Source organism: Callospermophilus lateralis, chromosome 14 (assembly GCF_048772815.1).
Source record: "Callospermophilus lateralis isolate mCalLat2 chromosome 14, mCalLat2.hap1, whole genome shotgun sequence".
NCBI classification, from domain to species: Eukaryota; Metazoa; Chordata; class Mammalia; order Rodentia; family Sciuridae; genus Callospermophilus; species Callospermophilus lateralis.
In genome coordinates, this window is record NC_135318.1 from 2,857,205 (window position 1) to 2,868,009 (window position 10,805).

Consider the following 10,805-nt stretch of genomic DNA (forward strand, 5'->3'; position numbering starts at 1 on the left):
CATTCATCATTTGGAACCAAAAACTGGTTCTGAACTTGAATAAACCATTTTTTTCTGAGCCTCAATCACTTCATCTACAAACTAAAGTGGATGGATATAATTTATCTGCAGTGAGATTTGAAGGAGATAATGTGCTCTTGACATAAAGCACGTGCTCTAGAAATGTAAGCAGTGCATGCCGTGAAAGAGAGCACTTTTTTTCACATTTAACACTGCATTGATCTGATCGTGAACACTTGTTTGCTGGACAGGGCTGCCTTTTGGCCTTTGCTCTCTGTGCCCGTCCCTCCTGCCTGGGACAGTCGGTCTCCTCTTGACTCACCCTCCCTGGGATGCTAACATTGTAATATCAAGTGTAAGAACTTTAAAAACCTCAGTATTATCTCTTATGATGCCCTGATAGTTGAGAACATCTGGCTGTCATTTTTCTGTATCTGTTTCTTAAAAATTAAAACAGCATTCTGTCAGAATGATAGGATCTTGTTTATTAGAATTAAAAATCATAGGATGAGATAAACATGCATCTAGGAGCCTAGTATTTCCTACTAGCTTTGTAAACTGAAGCAGCCAGAGTTAGAATCAGAGACTAAGAGATCCAGGCTGAAAATCTCATTGAATGCCAGAATCTAAAAAGTATTTCAGGACACAAGAAAATGCACATACTCTAGGAAATCAATTTGTTATTTCAACTTACTCTAAAGTTATATATTTTTTTATTTGACAATAATTGTCAGCTAAGCGGATTGGCACTAATCAAATAAGATTCATGAAGAAACGAATGAAAGCAGGCTCTGGGTTCATTCTCACTTCCACACACATGGCACTCTGACATTCCAGTTAGGATGTGAGGTACAATGAGTCCACAGGCACACCAATGTTTACATTTCACACATTGCTCTTATTCATTTTGTGTTTCCAAAACTTCCTAGATACTGTCTCCATCTATTCAGGGTGCACATCCACACCCCAGTACCCCAAGTAGATTTTCAAGGCTCAGCAATGTGTGTGGATAGTTCATCCTTTTGTCATTTCTTTTTTTTTATTTTTTAATTCTAATTTGTTTATATGACAGCAGAATGCATTACAATTCATATTACACAGAGAGAGCACAATTTTCCATATCTCTGGTTGTATATAAAGTATGTTCACACCATTCATGTTTCCATACTTAGGGTAAAGATGTCCATCTCATTCCACCACCTTATTTACCCCCTGCCTTCTCCCTTCCCCTCCTACTCCTTTACCCTATCTAGAGTCCATCTAATCCTCCCATGCTCCCCCTGCCAACCCCACTATGAATCAGAGTGTTGGCAAGGGTGTGGGGAAAAAGGCACACTCATACACTGCTGGTGGGACTGCAAACTGGTGCAGCCAATATGGAAAGCAGTATGGAGATTCCTTGGAAAGTTGGGAATGGAACAAACATTTGATCCAGCTATCCCACTCCTTGGTCTATACCCAAAGGACTTAAAAACAATGTACTACAGGGACACAGCCACATCAATGTTTCTAGCAGCACAATTCACAGTAGCTAAACTATGAAACCAACCTAGATGCCCTTGAGTAGATGAATGGATAAAGAAAATGTGGTATAGGTACACAATGGAATATTCCTCAGCATTAAAAGAGAATAAAATCATGGCATATTCAGATAAATGGATGGAATTGGAGAATTTAATGCTAAGTGAAATTAGCCAATCCCAAAAGACCAAATGCTGAATGTTTTCTCTGATATAAGGAAGCTGATTCCTTCTGTCATTTCTACGTGCTGGGGTTTCTTCTCATGAGATTTTTCACCAAGGAGGTTCAAGTTCCCCATGTTACAGACCAGGGAGACTGAGATGCAAAGAGAACTGTCTAGGATCTCATAGGATTTGGGGAGTGGAGCTCAGTTTTGTGTGCCCTCTCCAAATCCCCTCTTTCTACTAAGCCAGTGTTTTTTCACACGGTGTTCATGAGGTTTGAGGATTGTTTATACCATGCCAGGAGCTCCAGGAGATGCATGTGAGGGAGCACAGTGAGTGAACTTTAGCCTGGTGGGGGACAAGCAGGAGTCTCTCTGACCAGCATTTCCGCACAGTCTCTGCCACAGACTGATTCTACGATTTACTGGAAAAGTGCTCTAGCATTGAAGAAAAGAGAAGTGTCAGAGAACATGTGGTTCCCAAGTTCTAGTTGCAAGGAAGGTAGCGTTTGCCTCCTGAATCCCAAGAAGGTGGGCAGAGTCTAGATGATGTCCACAGTCACTCCACAGAATCGGTGGCACTGGGCGGATTTTCCGCCACTGGGCCTGGGACCATTGGCCATTGGGGCAGAACGCTGTGAGCCTCTCCCAGAAGGCACAGGCAAGGCTGGGAGTTCAGCGTGCCTCCGCGGCCCCAGTCCTACCACAACAGGGAAACACACCCAGCACAGGCTGGAAGACTACTTCTTGAATTTCCCAACAACAATTCCAAGTTTTAAGTGAAATTAAAGGAAGGAATTTAAGAAATTTGTCGATGTTCATGTGGAACCTAAGGAATATATTTACTTTCATGTTTAATAAATCTAGATAAATGCATCATTACACCTCCTTGAATCCCACTGACCTGTTAAATAGGGGCAGTGGTCACAGGGACTCAGAATGCATGAGATGGTGAAATTACAAAATATAAATTTGATAAGTATACAATTTTTTCTCTGCAGGTCAGATAATAGTTCTATTTTAAATTTTTTGTGGGACCTCAAAAATGTTTATCACAAACAATTTCAAATCATAGTCCACCCAGTGACTCTTTCATAGCCACATTGTTTTAACCACAATGAGATGTCACCTGACCTTAACAACAATGGCTATTATCAAACTAGAAAAGAGAAGTGTCAGGAGGACGGAGAGGGAAAGGAACCCTTGCGTGCTGGTCTGGGAATGAAGCTAGGTAGTCATGGAAACAGCATGCAGGTTCTTAAAAAACTAAAAATACAACTACCATCTGATCCAGAAGTCCCATCAGCTTGGTCAAGAGACGTTCACAGGCCAGCATTCATTGCAGCAGTGTTGGGGACAGATGAGAAATGTCCCTCAGCTCGCGCATGGATGAAGGAAATGTGGTACATACACACGATGGAATATTATTTGGCCACAAAAAGGAAAGCAATCCTGTCGTTGTGACAAATTGGATGGAACTGGATGTCATTATACTAAATGACTTAAATAAAGCAGAGGGAGAAGTATTGCATGGTCTCAGTTATTTGTTAGATATACAAAAATGAGCTCTTAGAAATGAAGAGAAAGGAGGTTACCAGAGACAGAAAGGGTAGGGATGGATAGGGAGGGGAAGAGTTGGTGACAACAGACAATGACAATGTGTTGTATGTCTCAAACAGCTAGAAGAAAGGATTCTCAAACTTCTTACCATCAACAAGTGATGAATATTTGAGGAAATGGACATATCTACCCTGATTTAAGTGCTAGAGAATAGATATTTCTCCAAATATCACATGGTATCCCATAAATATGTACTTTTTAAATATTTTTATGCACCAATTGAAAATAAATTAAAATTTTTAGAAATTATTTGAATGCACCAGCCAAAAATTAATTTAACTTAAATTTTTAGAAAATATTTTTAAATAAACTGAATAAAATGAAGTTAGGTACTAGATAATTTGGAAGAACTGATTGAAGGATATTGTTAAGTAAGGAAATACGAGGCTGATGAAGACCATCCTTGATCCTGAAAGTCAAATTGCCCTGAGTCCCCCTTTGCAGTTGAGAAAAACTTTGATTTTGAGTACTGAGTAAACCTGAGATGGATCTAGTCAATGAATCCTGATTCTGTTGGAGATCATCCTGTTATTTAACCCTACTCTTTACATAGGATAGACTATTTCTCTCTACACAAATTAAGCATATATATAATATGTATTTTAAATTTTGCAAAACAAAACTCTTAAATTATAATTATTCATAAAAGAATGAATTGCATTCTTGGTTAGAAAACCTTTTTTAGCTTAGATTATAATTCCATGACTACTTTTAAATAAAATAATCGCTTTTAATTATGGACACTTAAAATATATTCAATGCTTTATGAAAAAAAATATAGTGTATTTTGCTTCTTTGTGTCAAAATTTTAAAATACATATTTAAAGATCAGAGTACTATTTGGATGAATGCTCATGGTCATTTGTGCCATTGTAGAAAAAATAAAACCACTCATGAAGTCCTATTTCTCAGGGAAAAAATGGGAGATTGAGTAAAATCTTTTATAATAATATATGAAATCTGTTGCTTAGGCCTGGGTGCAAAGATAGAAAATTTCAACAAATGCTGTTTTAATCCATTGAAAGTAAATATCATCCTCATCCAAACACAAGACATTCATAGAACACTTAGAAATACATTTAGGCAGTTGCTGATTTCCTATCTATATTTTTCATCCATTGTATAATTTTATGGTATTATGCTTTAATCTAATGTCATTTTAATGACATTTTTACTCCTTAAATAAAACATAGATCAAGTCTTTATACCTATGTATAGATAGCCTATAAAATCAACTTTAAAATAACAGAAAATCATCCGCCCGTTTTTAAAGTTCCCTGTGTACAATTCCCTGAATGTCAGTGGTGGACCCCGGGCAGCTTTTCCACGTGCGGTGTGGATCCGACTCTAGGACCTGGACAGAGCCAGATCCTCACTGGCCCCAGACATGGCTTGCACTGCCGGGCCCTCCCTGTTCCCCAGGCCTTGCTGGAAGGTTTCATAGCTGTCACCCATGGACCTGAGGAGGACGGTGGTCTTCCCGGAGCATTGCAGGCGCAGGGGTGAAAGCGTGTTTCTTGGAGGCGACGCGTTGGCTTACTTTGCAGCGGGAGGGGGCCGTGGGAGGGGGAGAGACTCCCAGAGTCTCATGAAATATTTAAGGAAGACCTTGCTGCATGCGCCCACGAAGAATTCTTCCAAATCAAATGGCTGAAGTGACTTTAAAATTTGAGGCTGGAAAGCTGGGGGGGGGGGGGCGGGGGGGGGGGGAGTGAAAAGAAATAATAAAATCAAACAGAGAATTTCACCTGGAAGAAAGCCGCGACCAGAACGCTTCCACGGCACCCTGCGGCCAGGTCTGGGTGTGCAGGGCGCTTAATGGCTGTGACCTTGTCCGTGACCGTGGCCCGGTGGGCTGGGAGGGCAGGTGCAAGGCGAGCATCCTTCTCTGACAAATATTCATGTGGACCCTGAGATTTATGGGGCTTGATATTCGGCTCAAAAGCAGCTGCCTTTCTGTTCAGAAATGCATTAATTCGATCATTTCTAATGGAGAGAAGGATCATTAACGAGTCTATTTATGTGAAAACCGCTCCCCAGCGGAGCCTCGGGATGCCTCTCCGGGTTCTGCTCTCCCTCCCGGGAAGGGAGGCCCGCGTGGAGGGGCGTCCTCGGCTCCGGCTGGGGCTGCCCTGCTACCCAGCCTGCCCTGGACCTGAAGAAGCTGGCGCTTTGTCTTGGTAACTAGCAGAGGGCTAGCCAGGCAGCCACCACCTGAGGGAGGGGGAGCTGAAGTGACCCCAGGGACGGCTCTGCCTGGGGCTTCGGGGCTTTGAAAAGCGGCTACCTGGACTCCCTGGACTCCCGGGCACGGGCAGCCCTGCTCCTGCCCTCTGGCTTCTTCTAACACGGGAGCGGGCGCGACTCAGATCCCAGGCTCTGGCGTTCCCAAGCGCGTGCTCCTGGCCACCCGCCTCCCACCCTCCTGCGCCCTCGCCCCCGCCCGCACCCCGCATTCTTCCCAGCCCAGCCGCCTTCTGATAAAAGAAGGGTGCCATCAGTGTAAATCCAGTCGGATTGTCCATGCACCCGTGCACATTCCCAGTCTCTGCTCAATGTTCCATGACAACAAGGTGAGACGGCAGAGGTTACCCGAACAGCTGCCGCCTAAGCTGGAAATTGCAGGCACTGAGCACCATCTGTCTATACGTTCACAAATGTATATAAGGGCCATCTATCAGGCCCCGGCCCCGCAGCTGCCTCCCCGTCAGGCCGCTTCCTTTCTGGGCACTGAACAATAAGAGCTAGTTCTTCACTTTGTGTCACACAGAACGGCTGACTTGATTAAGTCCCAGCTCTCATTATACTAGGTAGGGTGTAGAATTTCAATGATAATCCATAATGCATGACCAGTTTGTCGCCATGGCAACATAAATTCAAGGTTACTAGCTCAGACGCGTAATTGGGTGTGCACTGAGTGCTGAAGGAGGGCTGTTAAAATTCTTGTCATAGAAAAGTAGCATCCATCATACTGTCTGGAACTGCAAAGTACTCCCCATCAGACAGAAAAATCCTTGGAGAAAAATGTTAATGAAATAACTATTACAGTCTAATAAAATTATTAAGTTGAACCACTTTAGTTTTTAAAGTATTTCAGTTAATAAGAATGAAATAGACACCTCCTGAAACATTGGAGACTTGGATGTAACCTTCCCCACCATTATTTGTATTGAAATATGGACCCAAAGCATCTTTTGGTTTCAGTCTGATTGATCAAAACAAGTTCCTCATAACAAAATAGACCATCACATGTGTTTGTTTCACATCTGTTTTTTTAGATTGGATTTTTCTGAGCTGTAAGAATATTTCCTTAATAAAATACTCTTTGGGAAATGAAATCTACTGCTTTGCTTTAAAACACTCAAAATTACATTGTGGGTGTTGTTTGCTGTATCTTCAAAAGTAGATAAATGAAAATCAAGGAGAAAACCAAAGAGTAAAGATTCAAAGAGGGAGAAGAGTACATTAAATTAGCAACCCATCCTGATTCAAATGGTATTTACAAGTATCTTGGTATTAATAAATATGTATAGTAGAAATTTGATTCAAATGTATATGGCTAATAAAAATGCAATACAAAAGGAAAACGTGTACTCTTTGAAAGGATTTCATCTTAGTCCAAAATAATTATGGTAATTACTTGTTTTGGTGCCTGCCTTTGCCAGTGAAGTAGAACCGGGTGCAGAGTTATAAATGAGCCCTGCACGAATGGCAGGGGATGGAGTGGGGCGTGTTATTGGAGGGGCACCTCGTGACTTATGGAAAATTTTCTTTGATTGAGTGAAACCAATGCTGCTGTATATTGCTGCTGCTTTGGATTTTAAGTATAAAATGAATTGTTCTGTGAGATTATTTATTATAATTTTCCACCAAACATGACAAAATTCAAATATATTTTCTGAACCCCACAAGGCAGTAGTGCATGGTATTATAAGACGAGCCTGTCCTTTGTTACTGAGATTCAGTTTTTATTTAACTCTGCTAAAGAAACTTAAGATCCGCTGTCTTAAAAGATAAGAGAATTCCTTCCAAATAAAGGCAGACTTGGCCCATGACCACAGAAATAATCTGTGCTGTTGCATGGAGCCCGCAGGAAGGGAGTTTAATTGAGCCTACATTCTTTTTGCACTAAGCCCTCTCCTCCTGTCTCAATTGTGTTTTCTCCTCCAGTTACAACTTAGGAAATGCACAAATACAGTTATTGGCCTTTACATTATATGCACATCCTTCCAGCTAGAGTGCAAGGTAAAGGTACAAATAAAATCAGGTTTTAAGCAGCTGGCATCGTTTTGAACATCTTGTTTACAATCCAGGCTTCCTAGCACTGGCATCAATTTTCTACAAAGCCACACAGAATTAGATGACTTTAAAAGTGAACAGCAAAGATGTATCCTTTAAGATCATACCCCTAGGATCCTTGCAACTTTTAAAGTAGAAAATAAGAGAAAAGCAAGAATCAAAATCAGATGACCCAATTCCAAATATATATATGTAATTTTATATTGTTATGTTGTGTTTAATCATGCAAATGGCTGTGTCCTCTGGAATTTTTTTTAATTGAAGATATCTTGTGCAGTGCAATAACATTTGAAATATGAAGGGCTCAGTCTGAAAAGACTTGCTTACAAAAGCCACATCTGGAAGTGTGTTCAGATCTGAATGCACACATGTAACTCCAATTAACATCGTGAATGCTCAGGAAAATGTCTCAGGCCTGCTGGGGGGGAGGGGCGGAGGACCCAAGAAAGAGGTCTGTGTCTCTGGTTTAAATAGGAGTGACTTTATGGAGAACTCCCGCATGCCAGAGGCCTACCGTGGAGCTGCAAGGCTCTCCAGGCAGAGCATTTCTGATTCGGCGTTTTCTGAAGCACAGCGTAATCAGGAACAAATGTTGGGCTGGGCACCTGGACTGGGGGAAACCACCACAGCCATTTAGGGTGGGCCTTGGGTTTGCCTTTGCAAGCCTTTAAGGTAATTTAAAAATTCATGATGTGAGCTTGGCTTTAGTTGATTTAAATACACATTTTTGCACTGATATGTACTGATTCAAAACATATTGTTGGCTGTTATTAATCATTCTTTATGCTGTGTACACACATCATAAGAACAAAAATACACTTTTAATTAAACCAAAAGCATAAGCAATAATAACATGGGTTTTGTGATCACCAATATCGCAAAGCTTCCTAGTATTCTTTTTAAAAAAATCAGTGGCAACCCATAATGTTTCTTTTTGAGGAATCAGAAAATAAAGGTAGTATGATATGAATTATTCTATGTCTATTGTACCTCAAAAAAATTTTTTAAAAGATCCACATTTGCAGTTTGAAAACACACTGTAGTTTATTTTCAGCCTTCACAAGCTAATATCTACTGGGCACAGCAGCACATGCCACAATCCCAGAAATGTAGCAGCCTGAGGCAGGAGGATCATAAGTTTGAGGCCAGCCTTAGCAACTTAGCAAGGCCCTGTCTCAAATTCGAAAATATAAAAGCATGTGTCTCAGTGGTAAAGCAGCCCTGGATTCAATCTCCTGTACCAAAACCAAGATAAGATCTATTAGTCAATACTTCCAAGGTTAAAATGATAATGAAATGTCCACCTGGTAAGTACCTATGAATAACGACATATCAAGCCTCTAAATACATTTCATAACAGTGAGATGAAAATGCTTCAAGTGTTGAAATCAGGAGGAAATTCCATCCTCTCAGTATTGGCCACATAGAAGTTACAACACAGCCAGAAGGAGCAAACCCCTGAGACCTGGCTCCTGTCACCAGCCAGATCCATGGATTCAGGCTCTCGTCCTTCCCACTGTTTTACTCTCTAACTCACATTTTTTTTTTTTTATTTTTTAAGCATCTCATATTCTGTTGACCTCAGTTTTATTCATTCAGCTTTATTCATTGTGTCAGGGATCAGAACATGACACTCCCAGATATGACACTTTCAGGCTGAAGGAGATTGAGGACAGTTCAGAAGCAGAGAAGTGACCTTGACTGATCTCCCTCCCTTGCCCAAAGACCCTCCTGTGACCGACGTCTTGCTTGTACCTGGAGGGAAGGACGGTCACACAAAGGGTCAAGAAGAACCTGGAAGAGCCGGCCCTGCTCGGTGGTCCATTCATTACCATGGATCACACCCTTGGGCCCTCCCCTCATATTCCTTCATGACACCAGAAAAACAGTTTCCCTGAGAACCTGGGTCTTTCTGAAGGATTCCAGGTCATGGAAAACCGTGGTCGACCAACTTGTCCTGCTTTCCTCGTATTAAGCCATTTTTGTTCCAGATCCCTCAGCCGTGGACCCTGCAACGGGAGGGAAAAGATGTTGCCTTCTCCTCTGTGACTCTGCCGCCAACAGGGGTGACACCCACACCTCTGCTCTGCACCTGCAGGGGACAGCCTGGGCCTGCTGACAGAAGTCCATGACAATAAGATCTCTCCAGGGTCCGCATCCCAGACCTCTGACCGGAGGCCCAGCAGAGCGGGGAAGGTAGGATGGGTCTCCTGCTCTCTGACTTCAGACGGACAGAAGACAGGTAGACGTTCAGAGTGACCTTGCTATGCTTCCTCGTATTCTTCTGCTTTGGTTACAGGAACGTCCGCTGAGAGCTTTGTGGCAAGGCTCAACACTGCAGGGAAAGATTGTGGTGTTTTCCCTGAGTTGACCTGACCCACATCAAGAAGCCAAAACCCGTGCTGTGTGAAAGGAGAGGAGGTCAGCACTCCCTTTGACAAGGATGGAAGAGGCCCTCGGGCCTGACAAGACGCATATGGTTAAGGCATTGCCACCTACTTCCTGGCATCTAACCATCGTTTTCCTCTCGGCTTGTTCACTTCCCGGTATTTTAGGGCTGAGGCTGAGGTAGCCTCCTTGAACCGAAGGATCCAGCTGGTTGAAGGGGAGCTGGACCCTGCTCAGGAGCGCCTTGCTACTGCCCTGCAAAAGCTGGAGGAAGCAGAAAAAGCTGCGGATGAGAGTGAGAGAGGTATCAAGGTCATTGAAAACCGGGCCCTAAAAGATGAAGAAAAGATGGAACTTGAAGGAATCCAACTCAAAGAAGCCAAGCACATTGCAGAAGAAGCAGATAGGAAGTATGAAGAGGTGGCTCGTCAGTTGGTGATTATTGAAGGAGACTTGGAACGCACAGAGGGACGAGCCGAGCTGGCAGAGTCCTGTTGCCGAGAGATGGATGAGCAGATCAGACTGATGGACCAGAACCCGAGGGTCTGAATGCTGCTGAAGAAAAGTACTCTCAAAAGGAAGACAAACACGAGGAAGAAATACAGATTCTCACTGATAAACTCAGTGAGTTTGAATAGCTTATGTACACGACTTTTTAGATTTTATATTATTTTGAAACTGCATCTTTGGGATGGGGTACCTGGCCACCTCATCTGGCTGTGAGAGTCCTGCAGTCTGGGCTGGCAGTGTACTGATCTTTCAAAGTTTCTTTCCCAGCCCAATCCCCACTTTTTTTAGGTGAGGTTTCGTGAGG

The 10,805-nt window shown here is 42.5% G+C and overlaps 1 non-coding gene across 1 annotated transcript; it reads left to right on the forward strand.

The window, feature by feature from the left end:
* The first annotated feature begins 10,002 nt into the window (after positions 1-10,002).
* LOC143380837 (U6atac minor spliceosomal RNA) lies at positions 10,003-10,128 on the forward strand. The gene has a single exon (XR_013088712.1). It is a non-coding gene; the product is annotated as a U6atac minor spliceosomal RNA (small nuclear RNA).
* Positions 10,129-10,805: the final 677 nt, after the last annotated feature.